We start from the raw sequence: 26,085 nt of genomic DNA on the forward strand, positions 1-26,085 counted from the left end.
CATATTTATTGTAACCATCTTGAAATAACGTACCATGTTAAAGGATCATTTGAATTACAACCATGTCATATTTTACTAAATAATAACTGCGCAAGATGAATTTCACATGCTTTGTTAAATGCTTTAATAAACAAGTCAATGCTTCTATGGCACAAAAAAGCAGACCAGTAATACTATTTATATTAATTATATCTTCTTCATTTTGGGAACAGCATGTTGTATAGAGAGAAAAGTCTGTGAATAAAACTGATTTATTCTAATTTTTTGCATTGAGTTTTGTAATGCTAAACTTGTTCTGGGGGAAAAAAAACATATTTCCAAATCTATTTTTGCAAATCAATTTGGGACCAATTAGGATGATCTATTCGATCTCAAGATGCATGTTCCTTCCTGTTCCTGCAATGGCTCAGTTCATCTCTGTACTCAAGGGAAAAGTTATATACTGTGTTGAATGGAATTTAGACATTTTATTATTAAAGGTTCCTGACAAGGACATCATCACATGTGAGTAAGAATCATTTCTTCATTTTTGTTATAACAGGGAAAGAAGTCCCAAAATATTGACTTTAGAAGACATAAAAATACCATCGTTATTATGATGAAATGAGATTGACATAAGTGATGATCAAGAAGCAAACAGGTGAGACTGCAAGAGGAAAGATAAAATGTATTCCTCAATAAAGTGAAAACATGAACACACTGCCACTGAAAATGACTAGCCAATTATTTTCAAAGCTATTGCAAGCCTTTAATTGATATTTTTCCCTAAAAATTGAAAATCAACTATTCTAAATTAGTCACTTATATCCTTTTTGAAGTATGCCATCATTGGAAAAAGAAAAAAAGAAAATTAAAAAAATGATTAAATACAGTTTGAAACATTTTTGATGTTTAATTGACTTAAGCTCTAAAACAAAAATACTTCAGAGTGGGTTTTTTTTTTCGTTCATTAAGTTCTCTGCCTCCCCCCCCCCCCAAATCTTCCTTTAAGCCTAACAACGATGGGCTGGGTTCACCAACCACATGAATTATGGTTTGCTTTAATCATGATTTGAATAAGTCATACTGGCTTATGTCTTGGTTTATATATTACAGTAAGCCATAATATAATAAATCAAGTAACCACAATGTTTGGCATCACACAACTTGTTAATTCAAAAGTAAGGAAAATGTAGTCTTAAGGCAATGTGTCTTCCCATATGCTGTTCTCAAGTAATTTCAGGTTATTTACAACCTATTGTAAATCTCTCATCAAGAATAATCAGCTCAACAAGGAACTCAATAGATTTTATTTGTGTAAACAAATATAGATTTTTAAATTGTAGTATTGGTTTAAAAATAAATGGTTCTCTAATGAAGTTTGACATTGCTGTTATGGAGGGATTTTTTAAATGTGAGATCTAATCTTCATAACTGCACCAATGTTTAAAGCTACTACTCTTTGATAAAACTCACTATTACATTACCATTGTTGCACTCAACTCTTAGATGATATTTTTATTTATTACTTTTCTTTGCATTACTTTTTTTTCAAGAAGATAGTAGGGTGAAAAGACTATTTTTAATTGGGTTTTTCCCTAAACGCAACATGAACTGGACTTGAAGTCCATTTCCTAGTTTATGTATCTCTACAATTGGCCCAACCTTTACTTACTTAATTTCCCAGATGTAAAGGAACCGAAGACCTGTTGCACAGTTGCTTTCCTAAAGCAATATAAAACTAAGAGTAGTTCTGCCACAAAGATATGAAGCAACAAGTAAGGCAGTATCACTAGGGAACAGTTAGCCTATATGCAGACTCTTGTGTGTGGTCTAGCGTGTGCAGACATATATTTCCATGTACAAATGAGACGTGGAATGCTAGTTATTCTCTCAGCCTATAATTTCTCATACAACTCTGTGCAATGGGGGGGGGAGGGGGAGAGGGAGAATGGGGGAGAGAAAGAGCAGGAGAGAGAATGGTTTTCCCAGCATCCAAACCCTTTTTTGCCTGAACTGTATCCAGCCATCTCCAGGAGGGAAATCAGTTATATGCTAAACAAGCATTACATCATTTTTTAAATTCTTCACTGATGAAGGAAAGGTAAAAACTAAAGAACAGCTGAAAATGACATTTTCATTTTGTAAAAAAGGGGTGGGGGAAGCTTTAATAAGATGCTAAGCATAAAAAGAAGGAAAAAATCTAATGCTGAATTCATTTTCAGCTACAAATGGGCTAATATGGAATCAATAACATATATTAATTCTTAAACATTAATAAAACATTCCAACACCAGTTTTACTTCCCTGAACTTAGCTCACTTTTTAAAATACTTGCTACAAAATTATAGATGTCATTTGTATTTTTAACAACAGCAAAAAGGAAGTAGGTCATTTGTAAATCAGTGTTATTTTACAATGAAATGATTGTAGTAAATGTACAGTATTCAGAACCAAATTTTAAAATGATCAATCAATTATAAAAAGTGCAAATAAAACACAAATATAAAATACTTCCATTCATTGTCCTTTTTTAAAAAATTCCTTAAACCCCTTATTTGGAGTTAAACTTACTAAATGCCAGTTCATTTACTTTTAGCACACAGGGATGGGATGGTGTGGGCTGTAGATCAGAGGTAGTATTCAGCTAGTTCTGACAGGTTCTGGAGAACTGGTAGTGGAAATTTTGAGTAGCTCAGAGAACCGGCAAATAGGCTGGTCCTGCCCATGCTGTCTCCCAGCCTCCCAGCTGATCTTCTTTTGTTGCCCTGAACAGGACAACGGAGCTGGGAAGCAGGTTAGTGGGGTGGGGAAGAAATGAGGATTTTACAGTAACCTTCCCCTGCCACGCCCACAAAGCTACAGAACCAGTAGTAAAAAAAAATTGAATCCCACCACTGCTGTAGATGTAAATACTACTAATCCATTTCACACTACAAAAAAACCAATATTTTCTTTTTTTAAAAAGAAAATTGATTCACATCTTTAAGCGAGAGAAAAATTCCACAGAAGAACTGGATTTTTTTTAATGCTTGCTATGTCTGTGCAAAATTGTAAAGGATTACCTCACTTTCATGAAGCTTTGATAAGCTTTTATGACCAGATCTGGAATGTGTTGAACACAAGGCAGCCCTTGGAGACCTTGCAGAAGCTACCGTTGGTCCAGGACACAGCAATGCAAATGATTTTGGGAGCATCTTGATAGGCTTATGTGACTCCATGGCTTTGCAGACTGCACTGCTTACAACCCAAGGTGGTGGTTATTATCTTCAAAGCCCCATTTGACATAGATTCTGCCTCCCTGAGGGACCACACCTCTACAATAGTTTCTGTCTGTCAGTTCTATATCACAAAGCATTGATCCCATCAGTCAAACACTATCAGAACCCAGAAATTGTGCTTACTGTACAGTATTACAGTGCCTCCACTCTGGAATGGGATCACCCCAGAGATTGTCTGTTTGTGTGTGTGTGTGTGTGTGTGTGTGTGTGTGTGTGTGTGTGTAAAACTAATTATATTTCCTCAATTATTATCTGATGTTTAACCTCATGTTAAGTTTAATATTGTTGTAGGGAATGTCTTTTTTCTTTTCCCATGAAACCCAAACATATGCTTTTATTATTTTACATCAGCAAACTTGCTCTGCGATTTTTCATATCTTACTTAAGAATCCAAATTATATACTGCCTATTTTCATCCTATGTTCTAATGCTAGTTGAATGATTGATCCCAAAACTGCCCCTCTCTTAATATATGGTATCATTACCACATTGCAGCTACTCAAGTGATTGCCCCATCTCCACCCCATCAAACTAGTAATATTATACCAAGAACCAAACTACTAAGAGCCAAGGTGGCGCAGTGGTTAAATGCAGCACTGCAGGCTACTGCTAGATCAGCAGGTCAGCGGTTCAAATCTCACCGGCTCAGGGTTGACTCAGCCTTCCATCCTTCCGAGGTGGGTAAAATGAGGACCCAGATTGTTGGGGGCAATATGCTGACTCTCTGTAAACCGCTTAGAGAGGCCTGAAAGGCCTATGAAGCGGTATATAAGTCTACTGCTATTGCTATTACTGTACTTTCATTGACCAAAAATAGGATCTGTACATGCCATAATGCATAAGTCTATTTGCATGCAGAGAGGTGATTCTGTCCCTTCAGTTACTTTTCTGTTTGATGACCATCCAATATTTGCCTACAACTATAATATTAAGTCTATTTTACCAGGTGATTTGGAGAAATCTGACCTTACTCTTGGGCACTAACCTTAATCTCACTCTGGCAGCATAAGATTTATGGTCCTTAGTGAAATTTGCCCCAGATACAAAATATCTGAATAGCCCTACTTTTCAGCTAAAGATAAAACATATGCAGAAGTTGATGGTGGATTCAAGGCAATCTCCCCTCAGGCAAATTCTACTGCCTGGAACTCATATTTTGCTCTTCTATCATCATGAAAGAGGCTGTCAGAACATTCAGCTGCACTCCACAAAGAGACAGAAGGAAAGGGCATTCAGGAAACAGTTTTGGGGCTGATGAGTCAAATTGCTCTTAGGTTTCACATGGCACCAAGACAGACCTGCATATGAATCTCTTCTTTAAAATCCCAAAAACTGGAATTAACAAATGCCACAAATTAATCTTAATTGTCATTGTGTGTATAGTAAATAATGTAGAAGTTGGAAGATATGGTCTTAGTAACCATTTTCCATTTTAATTTTTACAGATTGATATGCTTAAATTTCTTTCTTTTTTTAAAGATGAAAATGGCATTTATGGGAATCCCTCCTTATTTTATTCCCACAACAGTCCTGGAAAATATATTGGGTTGAGATGAGGGATTGTCTGGAAATGACTCTTTGAGATCCATTCTCAAGTCGCTAACCTCAATTCCATACTTCCGCTAATTGCTTGGCTGCCAGAAATCATAACATTTGGAGAGAAAAAAAACTACTGGGATCCCAGTGTTACAGGTTAGTTAAGCATCCAGCTGTCACACCGATATTATAATATACTCTAGGACTTTAACATGAAGGATTGATTCCAACCCTGCATGAAGGTACTGCCGGAAGTGAGGTCATCAAACAGTTGGAACTGAAGTCTTGGATTTTCCATGAACCCTACTCAATACAACTTTTAGTCTATCATTTGCAGCATCCAAACACATAGCTGAGTAGATTTAGTTTTCAGAGCATGTTGGAGCAAGTGCTCGCACTCCAGACTGTAAAATATGTTGATTATGAAAAAGAACAGACACTCTACAGTTAGCTATGTAGATGCAGTTTCACGTTGCATCTTTATGCAATTATTACTATTTATGTATACTTTCACAAATCTTTATATCTTGGAAACTACGCTATTTTTCATTTTAGTATGGTTGCCCCTTACCAAGATGATTCTCTAAGCAATAAAAATAGATTCTGTGTCAGTTAACAATAATCTATATTGTCTTTTGACTGAGTTGAGGCTTATGTTGTAATGTTCACTTATCTAAAGGAGAAGCCACATACTGTTTGCTTTCATAGGCTTTTATTATATTACTATACTCCCATATGCAGGAGAATTTCCAAAGTGGTTATACTGAAAACAGCTTTTCCCTTGTCTTTCCAACTCCTAATCTCCAACCTTCAACAGTGAAAGTGTAAGAAGCTACAGTAATCCCCATAAATCCCTGAGAACTGGGAAAAGCCAAAATAGGCTACAAAGCCTCATGCCTAAAAGTAGCTGACATACTAGCTGGTTGATCAAATGTGTTCATCTTGTTTAACCATGTGTACATGACCCAAGAGGCCCCAGCTTTGTTATAGAGTTTTGATTTGGTTTTCCACATTTTCTGCTATCCCAATTCATGGTACTGCAATACTCATATCAAGTACTACAGCCCATGGCTTTTCAGCTAATGAGCTGGGGTTAGAGTGCAGTACTGCAGGATACTTCTGCTGACTGCTGATTGCCATCAGTTTGGCAGTTCAAATCTCACTGACTCAAGATTGACTCAGCCTTCCATCCTTCTGAGGTCGGTAAAATGAGGACTCAGATTGTTGGGGTCAATATGCTGAATGTGTAGACTGTTTAGAGAGGGCTCTAAAGCCCTATATAAGTCTAAGTGTTATTGCTATTCATTGGGCACTATACCAGAACTGCAGGAACCAACTATTCCAACCAACCCAACAAACCCTTCCTTCTCTCTTCTTGGATACATCTAAGGAGATATGACTCAAGAAATCTTTAAACTTCCTTTTCTGCTAAAAGAAACTGAGAAAGAATAGTAAACATGGCTATTCAGAAATATGATGTCTCCCGGTGTTTTCTTCCTATTAAATTATATCTATAGAACAAAAATAGGCATAATCTCATTGATAAAACTAAACTTGGGCTTCCCCAGGGAGGGTTTCTGACTTGTTTATTCATACCACCTTCTTGTCTCTTCTTTACTCCCTCATCATCTGTAAGCATAAGCAAAGGATGGGAAAGGATGCTTTGTAAAGTTACCAACCAAACAAAAAGTCCTGTTCTTTTCCTTGCACACTGGATGAGGTTTAAGAAAGGAAACAGTCAAAAATGGCAGTTAGACAACAATGACTCAGCTTCACAATCACCAAACACCATACACCAAGAGTCCATTAATTTATGTGGAATGAAGATAGAAATATAAACCACTACAGTAAGAGCATAAGACATAATTTGCATCTTTACACCTGCAGTGAGGGGGATAATATCAAGATCACAAGAAGTGATAATACTGCTTTATACTGCACTAGTTGAGGTCACATTTGGAATATTGCATACAGTATTCTGGTCTCTGTGATACAAAAAGATGCTAAGACCCAACACATGTGTAAAGAGCAACAAAAATAATAAGGGATCTGGAGACTGAATCATATGATGAATGGTTGAAGGAGCTAGGCATGTCAAAAATAAGGAATTGGGGGGGGGGATATTAACTGTTTTCCAGTACTTGAGAGGCTGCCACAGAAAAGAGGGGATTGACTTATTTTCCAAAGCATCAGAGGGTAGAACAAGGAGTAATCGATGGAAGCTTATTAAAGAGAGATGCAACCTGGAAGTAAGGAGAAATCTGACAATATAACAATTAATCAGTGGTCTTACAGAGTTTGTGGATGCTTCATCACTGGAGGTTTTAAAAAAAATAGACTGGAAAACTATGGCCGAGATGGTATAAAATCTCCTGCCTTGACCAGTGGGTTGATCTAGAAGATTTCCAAGATTCTATCCAGCTCTGTGACTATATGTTCTATGAAAGTGATTATTTGAATGGAGATAGAGAAACTGTAGCCCCTTTCAGTACCTCTTTGCACCCTGATTTGACACTAGGGCCATCTGTGTTTACACTGATAGCTGTTCTGAGAGAAGTTGGAAGGGACATATTTCTGAGACCAAGCAAACTCAGACTAGAGAGTTAATTTGAGAAAGCACAGAGCAATTTAGCTTTAACGTATGGCAGATACCTTGGGCATGTCTTGGAAAAAAACCAGGCATGAGCTGTGATTCCAATTTCAGACATGAAAAGTGGATAAGCCATATTTCTGATGGAATGTTTGCTTGACATAGAAAAGGGGAAGGGAAATGCCAAGCCATTACATTATTTGATTCCTGGAAAAGTAGAAAATGTGTGAAAGACCCTCAAAACAACCCTGCCTTGACTCTATTAAGTATAAGTTGAAGTAGAAAAAAAAACTTTGACAGATTTCAAGATTCTGTTACAATACCCTAACCACATTAAAATACATACCAATATTCCTAATATTTTCTGATCTTGCCTAGCTCAACAATAGTTCACTATGAATTATGTTATGCTTCATAAGATAATAGTACATTATGATTCCAAGTGATTGCCTATTACTGAAAAATAAGCCCAAATCTCTGGCCAGTAAGTTTAGATATGTAAGCACAATCACAATTCCACCAACCATCATACACAAACACACCTTAAAAGGTAGTAAACAATCACATAATATATTAGCATTATTTTTTATCATTTTAAGTCATATATATTGCAACATAACCAACCCAGAGAATTTTTTGTTTATTGGGTGGATAGCAATTATGAGAAAAAAATTATTTCAAATCTTTTTTTTTTTTTTTGTATTTTGGAAGAATTGAATGGAAATTATTTTGTCTTTTAATTTGTAGAACAATTGCATGCCTGAACCATTGAGTGTTTGAGTGACAGTAAAATGTATCTTCATTAGTGAACTATCAAGACAAAACTATCAACTTCATGACATGCTGCCTTCCAGAACAAGTACATCAATCAGAATTTATGTGAAAATAATATGCTTTGCTAAGGCTTGACAAGCAACCATTTCAATAAAAAATACTGTAAGGAGCCACAAAAGCTCTCAGTTGTGCTCTCTTGGTTTGTGGAAAAGAAATACCACATTATATAATGAACACTACAAATATTATTATTACAGATCTCCATTGGTGCTTCCTTTGAAATCTATCTTTCCATTTCCATAACATTCTACAGCTATCCCAAAATGAATTTAACCACAGGAAGAAACATTTATTAATGATACATAAACTGCTGCTTCCAAATCAAGAAATAAAGGAGAGCCAGATTCCAGTGCCAACCACCTATAAAAAGATAACAAACCATCCTGTGCAAAAGCTTCTCAGAATAATATACGACAGATGTGAGCAAGGGTTATCAAAAGATCAAAAATGTTTGCAGCCAAAAACCGAATCACCAAGCTGAGATGTGCCAGCTGGAATCATTGGTTTCACAACTGATAAAAGCAACATATGAGCAGCTCTGGAGAAGTGGATACGGACATACGAGTCTATCAGAGATAAAACTGAAAGGGAAGGATAAATTTCAAAAGAAATTAGGTGATGTAAAAATGACCTACTTTTGTAAATTAAAATTGATGACTTCATATGATCATAGTTTTGTTAAAATTTCATGTGAACATAGAAAAAAGTGAAAGCTGAAACATTCCCAAGTCAAAACCCACCACAAAGTATTGCACCATGCTACGCTTCAATAAAAAGTAGTATGTTACCATATATTTATCAACTGGAAAAGAAGTATAATTTTCTTTATGACAGATTAGCTATTTTTGCCATTATGACACTTACAAGTTCTAAGACAAAAATACATAATAAATAAAGACAAAGAATTTTTAGGAGAAAATGTTATATAGTAAGAGTTTCTAGATATTCCTTCCAACCAAATTGCTGCTGCTTTCATCTGCCTATTAGAGGAAATTGTGTTAAATGTTAGCACGAAACTTTTCACAATTTTCACAAATTCCCCCTTTTTATTTTATTCACCAAATCGTATAAATTGTATAAATAGCTCACATGGTCAAAAAGTATTCCACCAAGGGGAAAAAAACAATAGATGGAAGGGAGAAAAGTCCTCAGACGTGAACGCTTTAAAGTTGCCACTCATTATGATAATATAATTGTCATCTAATGTTACAGTGTTGCATCATTATCATCATAGTGAACATCTGATCATTTCCAATGTTATCTTCTAAAGAAGATAATGGGGAACTTCTACATCTAGAGGAATTCTTGCACATGTGTGAGTGTGTGTAGCTCTGTGTGATGATACAAAGGACCCAGATATAAATGAATGATTGCAATTTGTGTTTTAGGAACATTCTAGTTGGATTTTCCATCATCCTTTGCTTTGATGAATGGGTGTTTTTTTCAATACATTACTTCCAACATGAAGACCTGACAAAAGAAAATTCATACCGCCTCTTTGCCACTGATATAGAGCCAACAGGAATTCAGAGTAATTTGCTTTCCCACAGTTACTTAAAATTAAATAATGTGTATGAAAAGAAAAAGAATAGAAATAACAGGAGAAATCCTCTACCCAACCATTACTATTAGAGGGAAATTTGGACTGTAATAGCATTCACTTTTGTGTCCTCTAAAAATTATATGGACGCTGATTATATTGTTAGTTAATACAGTATGGACAAACCATTGCTTTTTTAAAAAAAGTCATGGACTATAAAAATGAAATACTGGAATGCCAAGGATTATCCTCATAAATTTATTTTTAAAATATTCCATCACTGAAAGACATTTCAAATCCCAAATTTCTTCTCCCTGCATTGGGTAAAACCACTAATATGTAAGCATTACAACATTCCATTTAACTGTTAATCAACTTTTATTTTCAAAATTTTATATTACATTATCTAGTCATCGGTTGATGGTGGTAATAGATCCAAAAAGGTATATTAAAAATTGATTAATAGAATGGAAGTCAATGAAATCTCTTCACGTTTTAATGCCCTCCCACCCAAATTATCATTTTACTCTTCTCTAATTAATAATCTTTAAAAATTATCCAAATCTGGCAATAATCTATGTAGTTCTAGTTACAGGATATAAGAGTCATTATTCAAAAACCCAAATGTCACCTGCAAGAAGGACCACAAAATTTAATCTACCAGTGGAGAAAGGAACAGGCCTTAGCATCATCCCAGAAACAGAGATATCTGAAGCTAAGATGCCAAAGCTCTCTGAAAACCAAGGCTCATGAATCTGGACTTAAAACCATGGTTCCTGTAACTAGCTGCAGCAATGAGCTTTATTCCCATTTCATTATGGTAATGTATCCTAGAAGGTAACAAACTAGGCATGAGAGCTGAAAAGAAAGGATGCAAGTTCCCCACCCAAAGGCCTTTGTCTTCAGAGCGCTCTCTCTCCCTCCCTCCCTCCCTCCCTCCCTCCCTCCCTCCCTCCCTCCCTCTCTCTCTCTCTCTCTGGTTGGTAAGGGGAGAGTCTACGAAGGAGTCTGATGACAAAACATAAGAAAGTGGGTTTAATTTAGTATCAACCCTATGGATCACCTCTTACTCACTGCTATCCATGGTACTGCAGTGACTAGCTGGATTTGCTGTCTGTCTTCTTTAAGCCTCTTTCAGCCTCAGAACTGGACATGAACCACATAGCATAGCAACATAGAAATGACATAAATCCTTCCACATGGTTTTGCTGATGAAGTGGGAAAAGAATCATCCTTTAGCTTTACTTCAGAGACCTGATTAGAGCCATTCATTTTAGGAAACTTTAAAATTAATTATCTCAGTAGCTCAGTATGTGAAAAAATGGCCTCAATTTAAAGCAGAAAGACAATTACGCACTAGTTTATTATTTTATTATATTGCTACATTTAGCACGAACATGAACTACATTGTGTAACTGCGAATTCTCAAGTCTAATCAGAGAAATATGCAACTTGTGAATTCCACATTCTACAGAAATGTGATAATGTAATTGGATGTCCTTATTAAATTATTTGTTAAGAACATCACCTTGGATAAGGTTATTTAATTAGGTTATAACTCAGTAATGTAACTGATAGAAAGTATTCTGTAATACCTTGGGACTCTTTACTAATTAAAAAGATGGTAACTGAATTGTCAGAAGGACTTTCCCTAATGATATAATGCCAAATCAGAATTACTCCTCTTTTCCTAACTTACTTACCTGAAAAAACATGCAATTTTCTTTTTCAAACTGAAAGTACAATATAAATACAAAACCTGTGCAATATAAATGCTGAACTGTCTACCAAAATGGGTAGAAGGTTAAGGAAGGTTTGGGTAGAAGGTTAATCCTTCTCATTCTCAAGAAAGTATCTCAAGAAAGTATACTAGCTTTGAAGATGAAGCTATTTGCTTCATCTGAAAATTAACTATTTGGCTAATTAAATAGATTCACATTTTGAATGATGCAGCAAGGAGAATGTCATTGTTTAGAAGAGTATTACATTTACTTTGAATATTACATTTAAAGAAAGTTTGTATAAGATATTTATCACTGACAATACCACAAGTTTTAATTGCTCAAATGAATAACATATTTTCTAAAATGGTGGGAATTATAATTAGTAATGCCAATTTCAAATTCAAATATGAAATTAATTCATATTAAAATGAAAGAACTTTTAAACTTCTCTCAGCAGCTTTTTATAGGGTTGACCATGGTATCCTTTTGGATCAGAGATAAAATACCGGTAGTTCCCCCCTCTTTCTCCAGCTTCTCTTAATTAGGGTTGACACATGGAGAGATCACAGTTGTAGAACTTTACTTGGGGGAAAAAACTTTAATTGACCAAGCAACGCTATTGAATGCCTATCTAAGACTTGGACACTGTGTTGGCTTGCGTGGAGACAAACAGATTCATCACAATCCTCATGAGTCTGAGTGGCTGTACTTGCTTGGGCCCCCTGGTTCTAGGATCTTCCACTGCTAATTTTTCAGGGGCTTGCACTTCTCCATTCTAGATTCCATTCAAGATTCTTTTCGATTTGAAACTTCTTCTCAAACAGCAGATGACAGTTGCGACCAGGAAGGCTTTGCAAAGATACATCTAGTGAGCCAAATGTCTATGGTGATTCTCAGTCATCCAGGTCATAATTGTCCCAAAGGTACTTTTTAAAGAGGCAACTGGACTTTCTGGTTTTTCTTTGAAGATGTTTTGCTTCTCATCTAAGAAGCTCCTTCAGCTCTGACTGGATAGTAGGGAATGGAAGGATTTATATTCTTTCCAGACAGCTAGTCATTTGCATTCTTTTAGAGAGTCATTGAGACCACCTCAATGAGATTTATCTGTATCGTCAGGGTGACTTGAGTAGTGCAAATGGGTGTGGAGCCTTCTTGGAACTGTTGAAAGGACTCAGATCTTTCCACTTCTGACCATCTAGTCAGAGCTGAAAAAGCTTCTTGGATGAGAAGCAAAATGTCTTCAAACAAAAAAACAGAAAGTCCCCTTGCCTCTTAAAAAAACATCTTTGGGATATCTAGTAAGCCAGTTGTTCCCTTTTCTAGACCAGTGATCATTCCAACAGTCACTCATGTATGCAGTAGAGTCTGCTGTTGTGACTCAGCAGATGTCTGCTGTGAGTCTTTGCGGGATACAAGATTCATTATGCAGCTGGGGCTTGTGGGAGGCAGGTTTGGAGATAAAAGGTCCGATACTGCCACGCCCTAGTTGCAGGAGTCAACATACGTTCCTTCGTGGGTTTCTTGGTTCGTACAACATTGCTTGTTACACTTGGATAAGTGCTTTCTGTTTCATGTAACCCTGATTCAAGGCTACACTGGAGAAGTGCATTGCTTGTAAGAGTTTTGTTTTGCATTCTTGTCGGAGACTTGTATTTATGTTATTTTTGGGCTCGAAGCCAGTTTGAACTGAGAACTGATAAAGAAAGTTTCTTTTAAGTTTATTTGTCTGGCCGTTTGTTAAGAGCCGTGAAGGGGGGGGACAGAACAGTCTGCTATACACTTGGTTTCCTTGATAACCATCCAGAAGCTTGGAGCAGAATGCAGCAGCAGTGATGGGGATGCTGCATTATGCTTACATGACTCCATGCTTTGTAAGCTGCATAGGTTCACAAATGGATTCCAGATGAAATTCAAGATACTGGTTATCACTTTAAAGCCATTCATGGCCTAGAATCTAGTTAGCTGAGGAGCCTTCTATCTCCAGTTCTTTCTGCCCATCTGGTATGATCAATCAGAATGGGTGTGCTCCAGATATCACCAACTATCACTGTCACTTTACAGGACCATGAACCTTCTCTGTTATATCGTCTGTCCTCTGGAACAACTTTCCCCACCATGCTCAGAGTTTCATACAATTCCTATCCTTACCATGTATAGAAATCATGAAAACCTGGTTGTTCTCCTATATCTTGGGACAGGGTAATTGTGTGGAATCCCCTTTAGATAAGTTTGATTTTATAGCTATTCTTCTGGTCAGTTATGATCTGTTTTTATAGGTATTTTCTTCATACTTCTAAGTCACCCAGTGTAGTCAAGAAGTTGGAGGGCCTTAAAATTGGGTAATAAATAAAAGTTTGTTAAAACTGATATTCTTATTCAATGTTACCAAAACCCATATTCCTTCTAAGTGCACTGAATTAGCTTTGTATATGTTAATGGCTGCAATGATATTACATGGATTTGGTTGGAAAGGTTGTCTGATTCATTTTTTGAAAGAATGGTTAACCAACTTGTGGGATTCTGTTTTGATATCTAAAATTACTTTATCCTTAAAAGTAAATCTGACACGGAATTTAATTTAAACTGAAACTATTCCTGGACTACAATTCAATGCATGGATTTGTGCCTCATCCCAAATGTGGCTTTCCAACACATACTGTTTATATTTTAATTTCATGGTAGATTTAGATCAGAACATATTTTAATTTTCCACTCAATCTACTGCATTCATAGTTTTGCTTGGTGATTCATCCAGTGTTGACCATAGTTGTTCTTATTTATCCTTGCTTTGAACTTTAGATTTTTAGCTTCTTAAAGAAAAATAATTATCCTTATACCATATTTTTCGGAGTATAAGACGCACTGGAGTATAAGACGCGCCAAGATTTTGAAGAGGTAATTTTTTTAAAAAAAGGTTTTGCCCTCCCCGGCCCCCAGGAAAACTCTGCACTCTGGTTTTTTGGGGAGAGGGCAAAAATGTGACACATGGGGGCTCGATCTTCCTAAAGGGTAAGGCTTTTATCGATCTCAAATTCACTTTTCTCTACCTTCCCATGGCAGGGCAGGACTAAACATATCTCTCTGCGCTTTATTTCCCCCTCTTCCCTCTGAGCAGCGACATGGAGCCGCACGGCCCAAGGAGCAGCAGTTGGCTCGCTTCTTCTTTTCAGTGAGGAAGGAAAGACATGTGGGGGCTGCTGAACGGCCGCCGCAGCACTCGACCAGGAGCACCCATTGGGCGAGAAGGTGTGGGGATCCCTTCCATTTAGATTAACAGTTCCTCATGGTGGCACCTCAGTGGCAAAAGGGAAGCCCAAAGAAAACAATCTGGCAAGGCTGCCTCCTTGAACAACCAGGCTTGTTCACAGCGCTCTTGGCAACCCTGCTTCCTTAGTCTCAAGGCAAAAGCAGGTGCCAGGCTGCAGGGAGACTGGCATTCCTGCATTCTGAAGTTTCCTTTCCATCCTACACTTCTTCCACTAGCCAAGATCTCAATGATGCTAATAGCTTTTCCCATAAAGTGAAGATCTAGCATCTTGAGAAAAGACTTCATGATGAGGAGATTGTTTCTCTTCCCTTCCTCCATACAAACACCCCAATCTGCTCGGATCTGTCATGCAGCAAAGAGGTACGGTAGCTGGGTGCAATAGCAGCAATAGCAATAAACAGATCCGAAGAGATTGGGGGTGGGGGTGGAGAATGCTAGATTGGGAAGTTAAAAACCTGAAATGGGGAAAATCAAGCTTGATTCAAAGGCTTTGGCTCCTGAGAATCAGGAGTGATGGGGGGTGAGGAAGGGAAGGAAACAATCTCCTTTTTACGAAAGCTTTTCTCAGAACGCTAGATTGGGAAGTTAAAAACCTAAAATGGGATACAATCAAGCTTGATTCAAAAGCTTTGGCTCCTGAGATCGCTGCGCTGCCACCCAGAAATGATATTACCGCAATCTCTGCCACCTGGAACCACCCAAGAAGGGGCGGGTAAAGCAGGAGCTGCAGAGATTGTAGTACCAGAAGTTTTTGAATCAAGCTTGTTTGTACCCCATTTCAGGTTTTTAACTTCCCAATTTAGTGTTTTGAGAAATCTAGCATCTTTGAGGCACCTTTCGTTTGCAGGAGGAGGGCAGCTCAAAGCAGTGCATCCTTAAACCAAAGCCTCTGAGTAACTGGGAAAGAAAGCTGTGCTTTTTGGGAAGCAGTTTTTGATTGGTTCCAAGCATGGCTTTCTTTCCCAGTTATTCAGAGGCTTTGGTATACTCTGCCCTCGCCCTCCTCCTCCTGCAAGCAAAAGGTGCCTCAGAGATTAGATGGGCATCTCAGTGGAGACAATGGCCACAATGACTTCATTCCCCAGAAATGTGAGGAGCCGCTACCACCACCGCCTAAGCCCTCCTGGGAGCCGAGCCAAGTGGGATCCCGAAGCAAAACCTCTCTCCTTTCCAGCCATTCCACAATCTCTGCAGTGTCCGCTTCACCTGCCCCTTTTTCAGACGACCCAGGTGGATACATTCAGAGTATAAGACTCACCCAGATTTTCACCCTCTTCTTTGGAGTAAAAAGGTACGTCTTATACTCCAAAAAATACGATAATTATAATTAATAATTAATAATCATAATCAAGTAATTACATACTGAGAATGTATAACCTTCTAGATGCTTTTAAATCACTTGTTTACTTACTTGGGTCTTACTTTTCTACCCCCTTTATTTAAAAAAAAAAACCTGTATTTTTATGTATCTTATCTGAAATGTTTAACTCTTCCCATTGATTTTAATCAAGAAAGAATCTGAATGCAGCCCAATGCCCAATAAAGTTGGTGCAAGATAGGAAAAATTAAAGTTGTTCAACTAAACACTAAGTTCCTGTCGAACAGATAGTCAAAATAGGGAGCACCCTATCAAACCCTGCACCAGTTAACAGTGGTGTCCCCCAAGGCAGTGTTCTAGGACCCATACTCTTTATACTTTACATAAATGACCTTTGTGATAAACTTATAAGCAACAGTGTTCTCTTCGCTGATAACATAAAACTATTCAACACCATCAATAATGCTACTGCCCTTCAAAGCGACCTTGACTTTGTGTCTGAATGGTCAAAAAAGTTGTAACTCCCAATCTCAACTAACAAATGCTCTGTCCTACACATTGGTAAAAAAAAAAATCAGAACACCAAGTACAAACTAGGTGGATATGACCGTGTAGATGACTCTCTTGGAGTACTCATATCAAATGATTTAAGCACTAAAGCTCACTGTAACAGCATCACCAAAAAGGCATTAAAAGTTGTTAATCTAATCTTATGAAGCTTCTCCTTCAGTAATATTGTATTGCAAACTAGGGCACACAAAACCTTTGCTAGACCAATTCTCAAATACAGCTCATCTGTCTGGAATCTGCACTGTTTATCGGACATTAATACAATTGAGCGAGTACCGAGGTATTTCACGAGAAGAGTACTACACTCCTCTGCTTGCAACAGAATATCTTACATCACCAGGCTTGAAATTTTGAGCTTGGACAACCTAGAACTACACCGCCTATGGTCAGACTTAAGCGTAGTACACAAAATTATCCTCTACAATGTCCTACTGGTCAATGACTACTTCAGCTTTAATCGCAATAATACAGGACCACACAACAGATACAAACTCAATGTAAACTGCTCCAAACTTGATTGCAGAAAATACAACTTTGGCAACAGAGTGGTCAATGCCTGGAATGAACTACCTGACTCTGTTGCTACATCTTCAAATCCCCATAACTTTAACTTTAAATTGTCTATTATTAACCTCACCCCATCCCTAAGAGGTCTGCAAGGGGCATGCATAAGTGCACTATTGTGCCTACCATCCCTGTCCTACTGTCCCCATATTTTTCATACCCATTTCATTCATACTCATGTTTACTCTTATAGCTATTATTCTGTAAATGATTGATAAATCAAATAAATAAATAAGTTTCAATTTGTAGGAAATAAGAACTAAAAGCTGACTTGCCCTTCCTCCAAACCTTCTGGCAACCAGCTCCCAAGTAATCAGGAAGCTGGAGGAAATATAGAATGGATGGAAAAATGCTAGTTTTGGAAACAGAAGATTTAACTTAGAAACATATGTAAGACCACAAGGGGAAATAGAAAGGAAAGGGTTTTATAAATAGCAGAATAGGGAGTCACCTCTTTGCAGGCAGAAAGACATCTTGTGAGTAAGTAGAAAAAGGGAGAGAAAGCATAAGGCTTTACCAGAGCACTTTGCATAACTTACATAGCCTGTGCATAGCCTCTCTCTCTCCCTACTAGCTGAAAAGAGTAAATATCCAGTGGTGCAAAGGCTATGTAAGAGACCAATTGACAATGTTGACCAGAGGTGTCAAACTCGCAGCCCATGGACTGGATGCATTATATGCTGGCCACCCCCACCCGCAGTTTAGCGAAGGGAAAAAAATTCATGATACATCACATGATGAAAATATGACGCCACGGGTTTGACACCCCTGGTGTAGACAATAGAATAATAGAGTTGGAAAGGATCTTGGAGTCTTCTAGTCCAATCCCGGCTCAAGCAGAAAATTTTCTGCTCAAGCAGAAAATCCTATACCATTTCAGACAAATGGTTATCCAATCTCTTCTTTAAAATCTTCAGTGTTGGAGCACCCATAACTTCTGGAGGCAAGTCATTCCACCGATTAATTGTTCTAACATACAGAAAATTTCTCCTTAGTTCTAGGATGATTCTCTCCCTGATTAGTTTCCATGCTTTACTTCTCTTTTTGTCATTTTTTTTTATTTTTTTAACATACATATGATATAATCCAAAGTATACTATTACATCTTAACAAACATTTTTTGAATATTCAATAATATATCAATTCCTCTTGCCATCAAGCCTTTTCAATTTTTAGTTGCTCTTCTGCTTTCCACACACCATATTATAGTCTATTTCATCTTCAGCTCTTCTCCTCTCCCTACCTCCTTTCTTCCCTCTGCCATCTCTCTCTTCTCTACTTCTCCTTGCTCTCCACCTCTCCTCTCCTCTCTTTCCACATCTTCCCTCTCTCCTACACGTTCCCTCCCTTCTACTTCCCTCTCTCCTGTTTCCTCTCTCTCTCTTTCCCTCTCTTTATCTCCCTTCTATTATCTATTTTACGTGGTATATTTCTGCCTTTTAGCAAACCCCATTTAATATCAGTGGCATTAATAATTATATTCCAAAAGAAAAAAGAAAAAAACTATTTTCCATATTACTAATTTTTCTTTTAAAGGTATACCTTTGTATAAATTCCATTTGTTTCCTCTCCCCCCGTCCCCCTGGTAAAAATCTCTTTTTTGGGTGAAGTGCAAGACGGATTCAAGTTTCCTGCTATCCTCATAATACTGTTACATGTTTATACATCATTAAGCGCCCATATTTTAGTCTCATATTGTAACTTTAAATATATATTGTTAGGCATATTTCCAAGTTCTCCCTTCATTTTTTTCCTCTCCTTTGGTAAACATGCATAATCATTTCACATTCAATTATTAATACATATCAACTGGCCTACTATCTTTATTCACCTTAATTAAGCTATCTTTAATTTCTTTTTACTTGCAATTCTTTCTATACCATACAGACATATTGCATTCAGTGTTACAGTTAATTAAAGTTCAAATAATATATTCTTTACAAACGTCTTCTACCTTTCCTGACCCCTAATTATTATTTCCCTTCTGCATATTTCCCTTCTTCTTCTCATCTATCAATTTTTATTTTCACTTCCAATTATTTTATAAAGAATCTTAAATCCCAATCTTTGAACTTCTCCTTTCTCCCAATATTTTTTAAGACTTTTTGCTGTACCGTTCATTGTACCCTCTTCAGGATTTCCTTTTGTCTCCTCGGCCTATTTTCCTTTTTTCTTTTCTTATTATATTTTCCCTCTATAATGAACTCTTTTCTTTCTTTTATCATGCTGCCTGTCTGCTCAATTCTTTTCTCCTCTTTTCCTTTCTTTTGTTTTTTTATTGGGACACACTCTTCCCTTTTCATTGTGCCACTGTTAGATCCAATGAGATCCTTTATCTGTTTATTATTTCCCTCACTCTTTCTTGCTTTTCCTATATTTTGGCTTTTATTTCCACTTCTTTCCATAATCTCCAGCCTTTCATCCTTTTTCAGCCCAAATGATTCACACATATTTTTCATCATTTCATATATTTCTTTAAGATCCCATCCCTCCATAATTCCCAATTTTTAATTTGATATTTTTCTTCTTCAAATCGTATCGCAATTCTTTACACTTCAAAACTCCCACTTTTTTCTTATCCACCAACTCCAGTCCAGTTTAAATGTTCCTCTTCAAACAAAAAAGGGGGAAAATTTCATTGTAAAAAGTCGTAGTCAAACAGCCTATGCTCAAAGTTCTCACCATCAAAATCAGCTCTTTCGTTTTCTTGTTTCTGACAGATAAGTGTTCTTTCTGTTAAAGATGTAAATGTAACTGAGAAGCGGGGGGGGGGGAGATTATTTTTCAATTTTAAGTCATAGGTTTTTTTTCTCCCCCCCCCACTTCAGCTCCTTTGTAAGGTTTCCATGGAGTTTGAAATTTATCAATTACCCTCTATTAAAGTAAAGTCTTTCAAGATTTCAAATTCAACTAGAGAAAAGATTTTTCCCCTATATTATTGAAATATCCAGTCCTTCTTTTAATTCTGCCTCCTAAGCTAGATAAACAGCCCATTCTCTTTGGGCTTTAATGTTTTTAAGCCACCATCTTTTTTCCTTTTCTCTTTGTTTCACCATGCAGTTCCCAATTACTACGTTTATGCTATTTTATGTTTGACTTCTCTCCCAATAACAACTCCATTCTTATTCTATCAGTCGGTTTTAAATCTTCTCACCCAGTCTTGTCACTTCGTCCAGCCAACTGATAGAATAAGAGTGGTTAGCCCAGTTGCCGCCAACTTTGTGGCAGACATTTTGCAATGCCTATCTCCCCCACCGCCAGGATAGAAAGCTAGTTTCTGGCTTTTGAGGAATCAGTTTCTTCCCTGTTGGCCGTTCGAGACATCACTCTTTTTTCTCCTTCTCTTCAAGAAGGCTCTGGTCTGAAAGACCCCCCACCAGCAATGGTTTGTCAGCCCTGTATTTCACGGGCCCTCGGGAGCCTGCTTTTCCAGTCTGTCTCATTGCGGTGCTAACCGGAAGCCCCATGCATTACTTCTTGTCCTGCCTTCAGGTGCTTTGGAGAATAGGTTGACCCCTCTTCTTTCTGGCAGCTCTTTAGATATTGGAACAGTGCTAACATGTCTCCCCTAGTCCTTCTTTTCCCTAAACTTGATATGCCTAGTTCCTGCAATCATTCTTCATAGAGAGAAAATATCAAGCTTTACCAACAAACAAACTACTCAATAAGTCAACTATAAGAGATTCAAAGTTTGGACAACCTGAAAAGAGGAAAAGTAGACTTGCTTTGAATGGATTACATGGGAGGAAACATAGCTGAGAAGTGGCCTTAGAGATTTAGAAAGAAAGTGACGGGAGAATTGCTATATAGAATTCAAAGGCAGTTATATAAAATGCAAAGGCAATTACAGCAAAGGTTACTAGAAAGAATGAAATCTCATCCACAACCAGAACCTACCTCTGCCAGGAATAAGAGGACAATTGAGTAACCCAGTAGCATAAGCCTTCCTCCTTCTTAGGCTTCTCTTATTTCATTTTCCATCCCAAGATCATCCTACACATTTACATTTGGGAAAGACCAATAACAGGTTCTTTTCTCCAATACTAAATTAGTTTTCCAGGCTTACATTTTATACACACAGGAAGAGATTTGAGATTTCTGGATTGTTTGCCACTAAGCCCTTAGGACATCTATAGCAGGCAAGTTTAAAAAAACAAAACAAAACTTTGTACCTACAAGCCTGCAAATTATTAGGCCAAGTAACATCAATACGGTGTTTTTTTCTTCTTTTTTTCTTTTAATGGATTTGGAGTGGGAAATCTATTAAACCTCCAGCTGGCTTTTTCGTGTTCTAATGAACAAAAATTCTTTGCCTATTACCACCACAATATGCAAGTAGTAATATTCTTGACGTCAATGCCCAATAAATCATTTTGACCAACTTATTGTGATCTCAGTGGGTCTTATTTTCATGTATGTCTTTTAGTAACAGAACTATTTGACTGTTTAAAGCTAAGAGAGTAGAGAACGTTATTCTTTCTATAAAATAAAAAATCCTGGCCTGCTCAAGGTTGATTCAGCTTCCATCCTTCCAAGGTCAGTAAAATGAGGACCCAGATTGTTGGGGGCAATAGGCTGACTCTGTAAACCTCTTAGAGAAGGCTGTAAAGCACTGTGAAATGGTGTATAAGTGCTATTGCTATTCTCTTCAATCCAAGCTCTAATTTAGTTCTAACAGAAACTGTTCATTCAAGGCATTCTGTCTTGCCCAACAACAAAGTGCATCTACACAATTTCTGGCTTTGAAAGAGAAACTGACTGGCCTGGTGATAGAAAAGTTTTCAAAAGCTTAGCTATCATTTTCTCTTGCGCAAATTAGAGCCACTGGATAATTCTAAATAAAACACTGAGTGCCACAAAACACTGAGAAAAGTGTTACTTCTTCTTCAGCTGTTGACGCATATGGATTTCATACCCAGATTGAGGGTCACATGTAAAAGAATTTAGGGTTCTCTGAATTTGGCTCTGTGTGGCATCTTAATTTATATTTTTGTCATAAATTTGTAATCTCTCAAGTGTTAACTGTTCCATTATTCTTATCTTCTTTTTAGTTCATTGGCAGGAAATTCTGTTTCTTAGCCCTTAATCTGATTGTACATAGTAATCTAGTCCAGATGGTTTCTCATAGATTTTTACATTAAAAAAAGAAAATTGATATGATAATGTATGTAGGGCTTAAACATATGTATGTGGTTTTTCAAATATTATTTGCTGGTGGGAGAAGAGCATTATGAATAAAATATGATCTTGAGAGTTTTCTCTGCCCAGCTCAGCTATGCAACATATCTATATATTTAGAGAAATAAATTTCAAGTTTTTGGAACTGAAGAAATCATATCTGAAATTATAATCATATCAAATGAAATATCAGAAAGACAATAAAAAAATTCAAATGTCCTCTCAACAAAATAGTTACAAGATCTAATGTAAAACAAAAAAACAGGTGTATCATTCTGTTCAAAGCTTATTCAATAGATGCACTGGTAATCATCCATAAAGTATAGTTAGAGTTGTACCATATGCCTTATGGTCTCTGTAGAATAGCAAGGTAATTTACTGGAATGGCGGGAACTGACATAGTCCTTTCAAAGTCAATCCTAGTCTTGGTCAGTGAACACTGTAAGCTGAACCAAGTAACTATTTGTCCAGAGATCTAGTCTCCAAAGGAAGGAAATGAAAGCTGTAACAAGTTTAACAGAATATTACTCTCCCAAATCTAGGCCTGGAAGCTTTGCTAAATGGTAATGCAGGTAGGGGAAATCCAATGCATGAAGAAATTAAAAGTAAAATCTATGGAGATTCTCAGTCATTCAGGTCATGGTTGTCCCAAAGGTGCTTTTTCAAAAGGCAACTGTACTTTGTTTTTCCTTGTAGACATTTTGCTTCTCATCTGAATGAGTACTAATGAGCAGATGACTGCAAGAAATACAAATCCTTCCATCATCCACCATTCAGTCAGAACTGAAGAAGCTTCTTGGAGGAAAAATGAAACATCTTCAAGGAAAAACAAAGTCAAGTTGCCTTTTGAAAAAGCACCTTTGGGACAAAATTGAAAAGAAGTTTATTTGCCTCTTTCTGAAACCTTTACAGAAGAGGAAAATCCTCTTCTAACATTGTTGGCATGTAGAATAGACATGAGAGGCAAGTAACAATGCCATTGCCTAAATTCATACAAGATGTGAATTAACCTAATGTCACAAAGTACAAAGAATTATACTGAGTTATCATCGTTAAACATGCTGGCAAGCCATTTTAAATATGCTAAGGAAGAGGAAATAGTTTATATAGTAAGCCAAATCACAAGCATTCCAGAACTTTTCGAGAGTAAATAAAAGATATAAGCATCATCTCGACTATCCTCTTTGCGTGGTGTTTGTTTAAGAAAACAAATCTTATTTTCATGTTCTCTGTGGTTTTATCAGTCTATGAAGAAGGCAGATGGGACCGAAATTCAATACACAGGAACCTGAAGCACTATTAATTATAGAAGTTGTTCCAAACTGATGAAATTAAGTTTCTTTCTTCCCTACCAGATTCCTCTCTCCTGATCATTTCAGTTCAAGAAAGCATAAATTCTGAGGATTCCAGGGAAGGATTTCATGCAAACAGAAGACAGCTTTACCAAAGTACAGCCAACAGTCACAGTGGAATGAAGACCCAGTGAGTCAGTAGTGTGATTCAAACATTTTTACTACTGGTTCTGTGGGAGTGCCTTTGTGGGCGTGGCAGGGGAAGGTTACTGCAAAATCCCCATTCCCTCCCCATCCCACTAACCTGCTTTCCAGCTCCGTTCTCCTGCTCACGGCAACAAAAGAAGATTGGCTGGGGGGCAGCAGGGGTGGGGCCAGCCTATTTGCGGTTCTCTGAACTACTCTAAATTTCCACTACCAGTTCTCCAGAACTGGCTGAATACCACTTCTGCACTGAGTAGACCAGCTCTTTTTAATTCCTTTCCAGAGAAAGGGAGGACTTGAGCCCACCCACAAGTGCTCCTCACAGTTGCTCCTCACAGGGATACTATAACACAATTGTCTGCAACAGGTTTAGAGCCCTGAAACGCAAGGGAATAGCCATCTTGCTCAAACCATTTAAAAATACACAAGATTTGCCTACTACTTTTTTATTAAATCACTTTCAGAAATTGCTCAATAACTGCTTATTGCTTATTGTTATTAGGAACCTTTGGATCGACAAGTCTGAAAACACAGCTATTGTACTGAGAAACGGTCAAGTTCATGGCTACATTAAACTGTTTGCTCTCTCTTTTTTATTCTGAATGTCACTGAAATTCTTCTTAGAGGACATTTCTACTATACACTTCCAGAGAAGAGCTATCTGGGGTCCTGCTGTGTGCAAATGTGATACATCCTCAAATATTTAACAGCATCTTACTATAATCACTGGGGGAAACCAAAAGCAGAATGGCCAGGCAATCTGAACAAATGTTAGATTCTTTATAAATAGCCTGATTTTTAAAAACCCTAAAAATGATAACAGTGACTGTGAATGTTGTTACTTAGCAACAAGTGTTTGCAGCAATGGTGTATCTATTAGTACAGAGCAGTGTATATTGAAGTTATACAGTACTAGTCATTATATATTATGTTTTCATATAATAACAGAGTTGGAAGGGACCTTGGAGGTCTTTTAATCCAACCCCCTGCTTAGGCAAGAGACCCTACACCACTTCAGACAAATGGTTATCCAACATCTTCTTTAAAACTTCCAGTGTTGCAGCATTTACAACTTCTGGAGCCAAGTTGTTCCACTGATTATTTGTTCTAACTTTCAGGAAATTTCTTCTTAGTTCTAGGTGGCATCTCTCCTTAATTAGTTTCCATCCATTGCTTCTCGTTCTGCCCTCGGGTGTTTTGGAGAATAGTTTGACTCCCTCTTCTTTGTAGCAACCCCTGAGACACTGGAACACTGCTATCATGTCACCCCTAGTCCTTCCTTTCATTAAACTAGACGTACTCAGTTCCTGCAACCGTTCTTCATATGTTTTAGCCTCTAGTCCCCTAATCATCTTTGTTGCTCTTCTCTGCACTCTTTCTAGAGTCTCTCCATCCTTTTTACATCATGGCAAACAGAACTGAATGCAGTATTACAAGTGCGGCTTTACCAAGGCATTATAAAGATCACTTCACATGATCTTGATTCTATCCCTCTGTTTATGCAGCCTAGGACTATGTTGTCTTTTTTGGCAACTACAGCACACTGCTGGCTCATATTTAAATGGTTGTCCACTAGGACTCCAAGATCCCTCTAACAGTTACTACAATTAATACAAAGTATTTTGTAGATACTTTTATGTATAAGACTGTATTTACTTATCTATCTCTCAATACAACACATTTCTTTCATTGGGATCCCAAGCAGTGGGTAGCAAAGGAACATAAAAGATTGAACATAGAGTTTTCTATAATCATCCTATTGCACTTTCTTTGCATTAACCGAGCAATGGTAACCACCTGCACCAAGGAATATACCAGGGCTCTTAGGGCAGCGAAAAGATCTCACATAGCCACCTTGGTTGCGTCCGCTGAGTCCCGCCCAGCCGCCCTGTTTAGGATAACCCGCTCCCTATTAAATAAAAGGGAAGCGGGGGAACCCTTGCAGGGCAGAGCTGAGGATTATGCCCAATTCCTAGCGGACAAAATTGCTCGGTTTCGGTCGGACTTGGACTCCACCCCCGCAGTTCCAGCCGAGGCACAAGAGGATCAAGTAGAACATCTCTGGGTTGAGTTTCAGGATGTTACCCCCGGGGATGTGGACAAGGCCATGAGGGCTGTAAGTGCCTCCACCTGCGTACTGGACCCGTGTCCCTCATGGCTGGTTGCTAACAGCAGTGAGGTGACACGAGGCTGGATCCAGGCGGTTG

The 26,085-nt window shown here is 37.6% G+C and overlaps 1 protein-coding gene across 2 annotated transcripts in view; it reads right to left on the reverse strand.

Moving 5' to 3' along the window:
• ERC2 (ELKS/RAB6-interacting/CAST family member 2) overlaps positions 1-26,085 on the reverse strand; it is a 439,036-nt gene that overhangs the window by 219,328 nt on the left and 193,623 nt on the right. The window lies entirely within an intron of this gene.

This window comes from Thamnophis elegans, chromosome 2 (genome assembly GCF_009769535.1).
Source record: "Thamnophis elegans isolate rThaEle1 chromosome 2, rThaEle1.pri, whole genome shotgun sequence".
NCBI lineage: Eukaryota > Metazoa > Chordata > Lepidosauria > Squamata > Colubridae > Thamnophis > Thamnophis elegans.